General features: G+C 47.3%; 1 long non-coding RNA gene across 1 annotated transcript in view; it reads left to right on the forward strand.

The window, feature by feature from the left end:
- The window catches only part of LOC115504893, a 54,289-nt gene that overhangs the window by 11,135 nt on the left and 32,817 nt on the right, over positions 1-10,337 (forward strand). Inside the window, exons 3-5 of the long non-coding RNA XR_003965834.2 lie at positions 111-272; positions 652-791; positions 3,906-4,015. This is a non-coding gene — a long non-coding RNA (uncharacterized LOC115504893). The remainder of the gene's footprint in view (positions 1-110; positions 273-651; positions 792-3,905; positions 4,016-10,337) is intronic.

A 10,337-nucleotide genomic window follows, 5' to 3' on the forward strand; every position in this document is an offset into this window, starting at 1 on the left:
AAAATCACGTACACTTAATTTCTGGCTCATGTTATCTGAGGGCTGAATTAATGCTGCCTTTCCTGGGCTTCCCTGGGTTATGTTCTGCTCTTTGTGTCCTCTCACCTCAGGATCCCAGTTGAAGAAACATGCTGTTCTCATGGTGAAGGACAGAAACTCCAGAGAGCCGGAGCCAATCTGTAAAGCATATTTAAAGTTTCTGCTTGGACATCGTGTGTATCACATCTGCCTACATCCATTGTCATACGGCCAAGGCCAAAGTCAATTGATGGGTAAGTATAATCTGCCTAAAGGGAAGCATGGCATGGGCTTTCTAAATAAATAAACAATCTTCCTTAAGAAGTGAGAATTTTGGCAATTCTTGGGGTAATTCTTGGTAATCTGAGGAATAATCATTATATGCATGGAATAGCCGGGCTTCTTTATTTTTAATCTTTCCCTTTGGCTGTGGCGGTTTGTTTGCTTGCTTTTTCAGGTTTTCTTTGTAAAAGCAGAGCCAACGAAAAACAATTTGTCAGAGTCTGAGAAAAGACTTTTGTGTTTTTCTTCCTCCTTCTCATTCTTCTCAGTCACTTGCCGTTCATCCCTTTTTACTCATCTAAACGTGGGCTTGCTTCGGCCTCTCTTCTCCCTGGACACTCTTTTCTCCAGGTAATCTCATACGGAACTCTGGCTTCAGCAGACTGCTCACCGAGGCATCCTGTGTCAACATTTGCAACTGAGATGCCACGGAACTGTCCACTCATATCACCAGCCTGGCGTCTCTCCTGTGCTGCCGTATGAATCTCAAGGTAATAAAACCCAGCTCCGGTGACTCTAAGCGTCCCTTCTAGGACCGGACCGTCCAGCCAGTTGTGGACATCGAGCCCTGCAATTCATCCTTGCTACCTCCCTCTCCCTCGCTGTCTTATCCAGTCCTTTGCCAATTCCCTGTCTTTACCTCCTAAGGGCCTCTCTGGTCATCTACTTCTCTCCATCCCCACTGCCACCAGAAAACCACGATCCTCCTTCATCCGGACTCTTGCGGTATCCCCCAGTTGTCTCCCTGTATCCTTGCTTTCTGCTTCTAATTTGATTTCTTCACGACAGCCATAGCCAGAGTCATTTTTTAAAGGATTTACGTTTGGGGTGCCTGGGTGGCTCAGTCAATTAAGCGCCGGACTTCGGCTCAGCTCATGATCTCGCAGTTCGTGGGTTCGAGCCCCCTGTCGGGATCCGTGCTGACGGCTAGGAGCCTGGAGCCTGGAGCCCGATTCGGAGTCTGTGTCTCCCTCTCTCCCTGCCCCTCCCCTGCTCATGCTTTGTCTCTCTCTGTCTCAGAAATAAATAAACATTAAAAAAAATTCAAAGATTCACACTTGGTCATATCTGCCTTGGGCTTACAGCCCTTCAGTGACTTCCTGTCTTTCCATAGCCCTCAAGGTCCTGCATGATCTGGCTTTTCTGTCTCTCGCACTTTGTTTTGCGGCACTCTTGTCTATACTGTAGCTATGGTGTTCTCCCCGTTTGAATCCTTCCATGTGTCACGCCCTCGCCTCTCTTGGGGACTTTGCACATGCTTCCCTCTGTTTGAAATGTTTTTACCCTGACCTCCATCCTTGAAATCCCAGCTCAGAAGTCTCTTCCTTGCTGAAGCACTCCCTAGCATCTCCAGGCTGAGAGGTTTGTTTTCTATGACCACAGTTTATGTGAATTGAATGCATCTTGTGTTCTTGTTTGCTTACGTGAATCTCTGCCTGGGTTTCAAGGTCTGAGGGCCTAGTTCTGTCTCATTCTCCAGACACTGTTTTGTTTGTTTGTTTCTCTTTTGAGCTTAAATAAAACTATGCACAAGCCATCTGTAAGGTTTAGAGAAATCAAAATTCGCTGCTCGTGGAGCTCTTTTGTACTAAAACTCATAATCACAAACATCAAAATTGGGAGGTGGCAGGGATACCTCTGGTCCATGGCCTTTATTTTTATTAATGACAAAACTGAAGCCTGGAGAGAGCAAATGACTTGTTTAAGGTCATGCAGCTGGTAGGTGTCAGGTAACATTAGATTGTTTGAGTACCATCTGAAAGGGAAGGTTTCCATAAGGGGTGGGGTGGGGGGGATGGGGGGGGTTGGGATGAAGGTGGAGGGGAGGGGTGGTGGCTAAGATGGCTTATCTTTCCCTGAAGGTACCATTTTTCAAAGGCTTATTTTGTGCCAGGGGTTGTATTAGCTCCTCATAGAAATAATCTCTAAATTTTAGGACCACACACGAGTTTAATCCCCATTTTAACTTGAGGGAAAATGAGAGTGACAGAGATTACAATGTGTTCAAGGTCCACGAAGCTCATGAGGAAATATCTCAATGCCTCGATAACGGTGATCCTTAACGCTGATTTCTTTTTATGTGTTGTTTGTTGGGTCGGGATGAGGGCTTGAGACGAGATCAGCCTAAACGGATTTTCACTGACAACTGGTAATCCCAAAGAGGCTTCCTAGTAGGAGACTTGCAAGGTTTCAGGGCTTCAGTGTAAAGCTGTAATCACATGGCCTTCAGTGAGAGGTTTATAGAGCTCCCACCAAGTGTACCCACGTGTATGGGCCAAGTTCAGTGAGGTGAAGAACTATAAGCCATGATCTGCTTCTGAGGGAGACCAGATCAAAGGATCAGGCCTGTTCTTATCCACCTTGCTGACTGGGAATGCGCCTATGGTCACTTCAGTGAGTGGGCATCCAAGTAGACCCCAAGTCATACACCAGACTGTATTGTTCTTTTTTTAAAAAAAATGTTTTATTTATTTTTGAGAGAGAAAGCACGTGAGCAGGAGAAGGGGCAGAGAGAGAGAGAGAGGGACACAGGATCCAAAGCAGGCTTTGCGTTGGTAGCAGTGAGCCCTGATTTGGGGCTCGAACTCATGAGCCATGAGATCATGACCTGAGCTGAAGTTGGACGCTCAACCAACTGAACCACCCAGATGCCCCCAGACTGTGTTTTTTTTTTAACTAAAAAAATTTTTTAATGTTTATTTATTTTTGACAGAGAGAGAGAGAGAGAGAGAGAGAGAGAGGGAGAGAGAGAGACAGAGCATGAGTGGGGGAGGGGCAGAGAAACAGGGAGACACAGAATTTGAAGTGGGTTCCAGGCTCTGAGCTGTCAGCACAGAGCCCGACTCGGGGCTCGAACTCACAGACCGCGAGATCATGACCTGAGCTGGAGTCAGATGCTTAACCAACTGAGCCACCCAGGTGCCCCCCCCCAAAATGTTTTTAATGTTCATTTATTTTTGACAGAGACAGAGCACGCGTTAGTGAGGATGAAGGGGGGAGGGGCAGAGAGAGAGGGAGACAAAGAATCCAAAGCAGGTTCCAGGTTCTGAGCTGTCAGTACAGAGACTGACGCAGGGCTCAAACCCAAGAACCATGAGATCAAGACCTGAGCTGAAGTCAGGCGCTCAACCGACTGAGCCATGCAGGTGCCCCCAGACTGTATTGTTCTTAAGTATTAATCTCTTGGCCTAAATAATTGGTCTGCTTAAGAAACCAGTTAGCTGCACCCTTTCCTAATCTGATCCTTGTCAATCACCCAGCACTGCCTTCAGATCACCCCAGATTCCCACTGGGTCCTCCCTCAATCCCCCTCCCCCCCAGCAATATCAGAACTTATTGCCGGAGTGGATTGCCAGTGTGCTGTCTCCACCCGTCTGGCGGCTTGCAAAGAGCAGATAATCCTTTTAAATCCTTTATTCTTAATAGTAATAGATGATCTGTTTGGCCTTATTTTCTAACATTAGCTTTCACACTGCCTGTATCAAATCCACAGGTTTTGAATTTGAATCCTAGAGACAAAGAGCGGTTAGCAACAGGAAAGAGCTGATGGCAGAATCATGCAAAATCAAATCTGGAAGAATTAATTTTGTCGATTTCCCTAACAGGGCCGTCTTCTTTGCACCGAGCGGCAGATGATATTGGTAGTGAAAACACAAAACACGGAGTCAAGAAGAACTGGTTGCTGCACATGTCGGTCCTGCCGGGCACTAACAAGGTGACATAGGATGACTGCTAACCTTTTTAAACCTTAGTTTTCGTATTCATACAATGGGACAGTAAGATCTTTCAAGGCTGCAGAAAGGCTTTGTGAGTTGGAACTCGCTCTACAGTCTGAGGTACCATTCTGGGTGGAGCCCAGTCCCCTCCTCCTCGGGCGGAGCTTTTGTTTGGGGAAACTGAGGAGCCGGGGGTGGGGGGGGGGTGGGGTTGTGTGCACTGTTGCCCACGAGGTATCCTCAGCTCTGTTGTGACCTTGAAATCTCAGAGACGGCAGCTGTGTAGATGGAACAGAGGGCCCTTCCCCACAGCCAGGGCTTGGTTTTTTCAGGCAAAGATCTGGCATGAAGGGGAACTCTCAACAGATGTGCTGATGGGCAGAGGGGAGGGTGAGTGGACAGTGATGTCACCTCCCTGTGTTAATCTCAATTACACAAGCCTAAATTACCCATACTCCTCACTAAATGGCACCTTCTCATCGTCTTTCCATGCTAAGCCCTTCCCTTTTTAAATTTAATATCCTTGGGGCGCCTGGGTGGCTCAGTAGGTTAAGTGTCCAATTTGGGTTCAGGTCACGATCTCATAGTTTGTGAGTTTGAGCCCCGTGTCGGGTTCTGTGCTAACAGCTCGGAGCCTGGAACCTGCTTCAGATTCTGTGTCTCCCTCTCTCTCTCTGCCCCTCCCCTGCTCATGCTCTCTCTCTCTCTCAAAAACAAACATTAAAAAAAATAAATTTAATATCCTTTAACCCTCATTCTCACCATTCATTGAATGATATTCATTGAATGTGTTTATTTATTTATTTTGTTTTTAAATGTTATTTATTCTGAGAGAGAGTGCAAGTTGGGGAGAGGCAGAGAGAGAGAGAGGGAGAGAGAGAAAATCTCAAGCAGGGATGCGGGGCTCAAGTAATGCCCCGTGAGATCACGACGTGAGCCAAAATCAAGAATTGGATGCTTAACCGACTGAGCCACCCAGGGGCCCCAATGAATGTGTTTAAAATTGCATTTGACGTGTGTGTGAGTGGTATGGTGTTGTAATCATTCAATTAGTCAACAAAATGTATTAAGTGCCTCTTTTATGGTAGGCTCTGTTCTAGGCCTTGGGGGACATCAGTGAACAAAACAGGCAAAAATTCTCACTCACATAGTAAAAGGTGGGAGTGGGGAGATAGTACTTACTACCTTTCACTTATTACATTTGATTGTTGTCTGAGGTAGAAATAGAGCTGAGTAAGGGGGACCAAGGGTGTGTGTGTGTGTGTGTGTGTGTGTGTGTGTGTGTGTGTGCGCGCGCGCGCGTAGAGGATTTTTGAATGCTTATGATTCTAGATGGAGGGAGTAGCCAGTGCAAAGGTCCTGTAGCAGCATCACCACCCTGCATGTGTTGACTACAGCAGGGTGGCTGGTGAGGCTGGGCCAGAGTGAGCACTGGGGACAGGGGTGCTGTCAGGGAGGTAGAGGGAGTGTGGGGGGAGGGGGAGGAAGATCATCTAGGGCCTTGTGGGACATTGTAAGGACTTGTGTGCTCTCAGGGTTATAGAGTATTGTTAGGGTCCCCCCCCTTATTTTTCCACTCAGCATTGGTTTCAAGATCCAGCTGTGTTGCCAAACGGACAGCTAGTCCGTTGCTTGTGCCATTCTGTAGCACTCTATAAATTTTACCTGCTCACTCATCCAGCCTCCTGCACTTGATGTCCTCATGTGGGTTCCATCACAGGCCTGTGTGATCGTTTCTGTGGGCGACACACAGGGGCCTGGGCAGACTTGCTAGGTCACAGGGAGGCATATGCTTAATTTGGCTTAAGTAGTTCCAGATTGCTCTCCAGGCTGTCTCTACCCGACTGTGCTCCTTCAGCGGCGCACCAGGGTCCCCGTAGCCCCACATCCCTGCCAAACGAGACGTGATCCAGCTTTCCATTTTTTGCCAATCTAATAAGTATAAAGTCCATTGTTCTAATTTGCATTTTTCTGATTATTAACGAGTGTGAACACCTCTTTATATGCTTGTTAGTTTTTTGAGTTTCTTCTTTTTTAAGTTGCCTGTTCATATTCTTGGCCAATTTTTCTATTGGGGTTCTTATTTTTTGTTTTTTGTTTTTTTTTTTTAGGAGTTCTCTTAGATTCTGAATATCATCCATTGTTGTTTTCAGGAGGTTAGATTTGAGGTGGCCTTGGAGGTAATCTAGTCTAACCACCCCATTTTACGGTTGAGGAAACTGAGACCCAAGCAATGAAATGACTTGTTAAAACACACACATAGTGGAAAAGCTGAGACTGGAGGTCAGTACTTTTCACGCCGTATCGTATGGAGTGGAGGTCCTTTTACGAGGCAGCGATGGCGGGAGGTGGTGGGCAGGAAGTGTGGGGTGTTGCTGGCTCCCTATCATCGACACTTCTGTAGGCAGTGGGGCCATGTGCCCTGACTGCTGGCAGAGGCCAGTCCTGGATCCGAGAGGCCCTCGGTCTGATGACTGTTTCCTCCTTTCCATTCAAACTGTTACTATTTTATTTCAAGATGTTATCTCCTCCCGCTCGACCAGTGTTTCTCAAATTTTAGTGGTGTGCAGGATTCACCCAGAAAACATACTATAATGCAGATTCCCCCTCCTGAAGATGGAAGCACTGAGTGATATTTAGGACCCTGATGCAGGTGGCCCACGGACCTCATTTTGTGAGTACCCTGCCCCAAACAGTGCCATTAGCCACCTAATTGTTCTTCTGTCTCCATCCCAGAGCACTGCATCTGCCTTCTGGGCCGCCAAACAGAGCTACTGTCATTCCAGAACATCTCTCTCTCTGTCTGCCAGGCTTTCACCTTTAACACCCACCTGAAGTGCTCCTTCCTTTCGGAAATTCTGTGACTTCTCAGGAGCCGGGTCAAACATGGTCTTCCTTAGAAAGCCCTCTCTGATTTTTCTGAGAATCAAGTTCAGGGTCACAGTATGAATGATGACATATGGCAGGAAGTAGGAAGAGCCCCCTCCCCAGCATGTTGCCCTTTGAAATCCTGGTGGACAGGGGCACCTGGGTGGCTCAGTCGATTAAGTGTCTGACTTCGGCTCAGGTCATGATCTCATGGTTCGTTGGGCTCTGTGCTGACAGCTCAGAGCCTGGAGCCTGCTTTGGCTTCTGTCTCCCTCTCTCTTTCTGCGCCTCCCCCGTTTGTGCTCTGTCTCTTCTGTCTCTCAAAAATAAATAAATGTTAAAAATTTTTTTAAAAATTTTGAAATCCTGGTGGACACCCCTCTGTGCAAAGTGGTGAAGGACACCTCTTGAAGGTAGCAACACCCTGCAGCAGCCAGTCTTTTTTTTTTTTTTTTAATTTTTAATGTTTATTTTTGAGAGAGAGACAGAGAGAGGGAGGGAGGGAGAGAGAGAGAGAGAGAGGGAGAGAATGAGTGGGGGAGGAGCAGAGAGAGAGGAGACACAGAATCTGAAGCAGGCTCCAGGCTCTGAGCTGTTAGCACAGAGCCGGACGTGGGGCTCAAATCCACAGACCGTGAGATCATGACCTGAGCCGAAGTTGGATGCTCAACCAACTAAGCCACCCAGGCGCCCCAGTCTTGTCTTTTTTTTAAAGAAACACTCATTTTTTGTAATCAAATATATATGTACATAGTTTATTTAAAGAGTTGTAGTTCTACAAAATTTGTTATGGAAAGTGGCAGTCTTCCATCATTTCCTTGTGTTGTTTTTTTTTTACTCGCTAGAGGCAGACGCATGAAACGCTTTTGGCTGATTTTTTTCGTTTGTGTTTTTGATATCACCAAAGAATATGGTTATATTGATCCTGTATTTGATTTTTTCAGTTTTAGGCACTTTGCCTGACTTCCCTTTGCCGAGAATCAGGCTTCACCCTCCCATCCTGCCCCTGTGGCTCCACACGTGCCCCTCCCCACCCCCCAGGTTCTATCTTTGCCCGTTTTTACAGACTCGTTCTCCCTGCCTCAGTGCCCGGGACTCTTCCGGCCACGGCCACCAGCTGTCCAGGTCAGAAATTTGGGCCCCTCCTTAACTCCCTTTTCTCTTAATCCTCTACCCATTTTTCCGCCGCCTCCCACTCCTGGAATTCTGTCAACTCTACCTCTGACCAAGCTCTTAAACCCATCCAGTTCTGTGTGTATTGCCACAGTCCCTGCTCTGTCACCCTCCCGGCTTGCTCAGGATACGGCAGGTGTCCTAGTCCCCTTGCTTCCTGTCATCCCTCCCTCTTCTGTCTTCTTGACCTTACAGCCAGAGCGAGCTTCCCCAAAATGCCAACTGGACCATGCGATTCTCGTGCTTAAAATTTTGAGCGCACGGGGAAAGTTTCGAATTCCTTATCGTGGTGGGGTGGACACAGTACTTTGTTTCCCGTGGCATCGCGTCTTGCTGGCACACAGACCACCTTTGCTCGCCGTGAAGGTGGGGGTCGCGTGAAATGTGAGGGGAAGCAAAGTGTCCTTTCCAGGCCCAGGGAGTTGAGAGCAACACGCTTAGGATGCCTCTTCTCTCTTCTGCAAGGGGCCTCCCAGGCCCATGTTCCAGAAGCTGTAGTTACAGAGTTGGTGGGGGGGCTTCCCCCCCACTCACTTCGGACTTTACACGAGTGAGAAATAAGTCTTGGTTACACTGAAGCCCACGGAGCTTTGGGGTTGTGTGTGGCTGCGGTATAGCCTGTCGTAACCTGGAGCGACACCAGGAATGAAGAAGGCCCTCTGGGGCCTGGCCTTGCTTCTCCCCGATATTATTTCTCTTCTCCTTGCCGTGGGCTCTGTTTTCCAGCTTTGACAGGCCAGGCTCTCTCCTGCTTCCAGGCTTCACATGTGCAGTTCTTGTCGCTAAGAATGTCTTCTCGTTACTCACCCCCTCTTGGCCGCGTGGCCTGGCCAATCCCAACCAGCCTTCGAGCCTCGGCTCGCGCGTCTCCTCTTACAGGGACCTTACAGGATTCTGCACCACCCGCTGGGTGAGGTGCCCTTCCTCTGTGTCCCTTAGCATCCCCCATCCACCCTTCACTTTCCACTCTGTCCTGAGGTGGCCTGATTACTTGTGTCCCTGCCAATCCAGACTGGACGCTCCCTGAGTGTCTTAACCCTGCCTGTTCTTTGTGGTTTCTTAGGGCCGGTCAGGGTAGGTGCTCAGTCCATTTTGTTGTGGGAAGACCCAGGGGATCTTAGAGGTTATCGTGAAAAACTGCAATTCAGATTTCTTTTGCCAAGATCTTCTTGGTAATTTATATTCCTGGGGCGCCTGGGTGGCTCAGTCGGCTGAGCGTCCGACTTCGGCTCAGGTCATCGTCTCATGGTTTGTGAGTTTGAGCCCCGCTTTGGGCTCTTTGCTGACAGCTCAGAGCCTGGAGCCTGCTTTGGGTTCTGTGTCTCCCTCTCTCTGCACCTCCCCTGCTTGCGCTCTGTCTCTCTCTCTCAAAAATAGATAAACATTAAAAAAAAAAAATCCTGAGAGACGGTACTTGTTGCTCATTGGGAGAAAGAGTTTGCAGTCAGACACAGCTGGTCTCATTTCGGTTTTTCTAGCTGTGTAATGTTGAGCAAGTTACTTAACCTCTGAAGCCCCAATGTCATTATCTAAGGGGGATAATAATAGTAACCATCTCACAGAGTCATTGCGATAGGGTTAGTGTCACAACGGAATGAGCTGGTATATAGAAGCACTTAGAAGAACCCTTGCCCCATACATGTTAGATATTTTGTGAAGAATGTCCCAAGTACAAATGTGGGATTAGACCCTGGAACAGAAACACGGGAACAGCCAGGGGCATCCGAATGAAGTCTGAAGTTAAATTCCAGCTTTGGGATTTCTTATTTTGATAGATAAACCACAGTCGTGGGGGTAACTTTATGGGGAATAATTTTAGGGGAAACCCGGTGAGGGGGTATGCGGAAACTGTGTTCTACCTTTGTAACTTTTCTTTTTTTTTTTTTTTAATCCTTTAATAGTTTTTATTTTTATTTATTTATTTATTTATTTTTATATTTATTTATTTTTTATTATGAAATTTATTGTCAAATTGGTTTCCATACAACCCCCAGTGCTCATCCCAACAGGTGCCCTCCTTAATGCCCATCACCCACTTTCCCCTCCCTCCCACCCCCCATAAACCCTCAGTTTGTTCTCAGTTTTTAGGAGTCTCTTATGTTTTGGCTCCCTCCCTCTCTAACCATTTTTTTTTCTTCCCTTCACCCATGGTCTTCTGTTAAGTTTCTCAGGATACACCTAGGAGTGAAAACATATGGAATCTGTCCTTCTCTGTATGTAACTTTTCTATAAGCCTCAAATTCTCCCAGGATGTTGCATTATTATTTATATATTCACATT

The sequence above is a fragment of the Lynx canadensis genome, chromosome F1 (genome assembly GCF_007474595.2).
Source record: "Lynx canadensis isolate LIC74 chromosome F1, mLynCan4.pri.v2, whole genome shotgun sequence".
NCBI lineage: Eukaryota > Metazoa > Chordata > Mammalia > Carnivora > Felidae > Lynx > Lynx canadensis.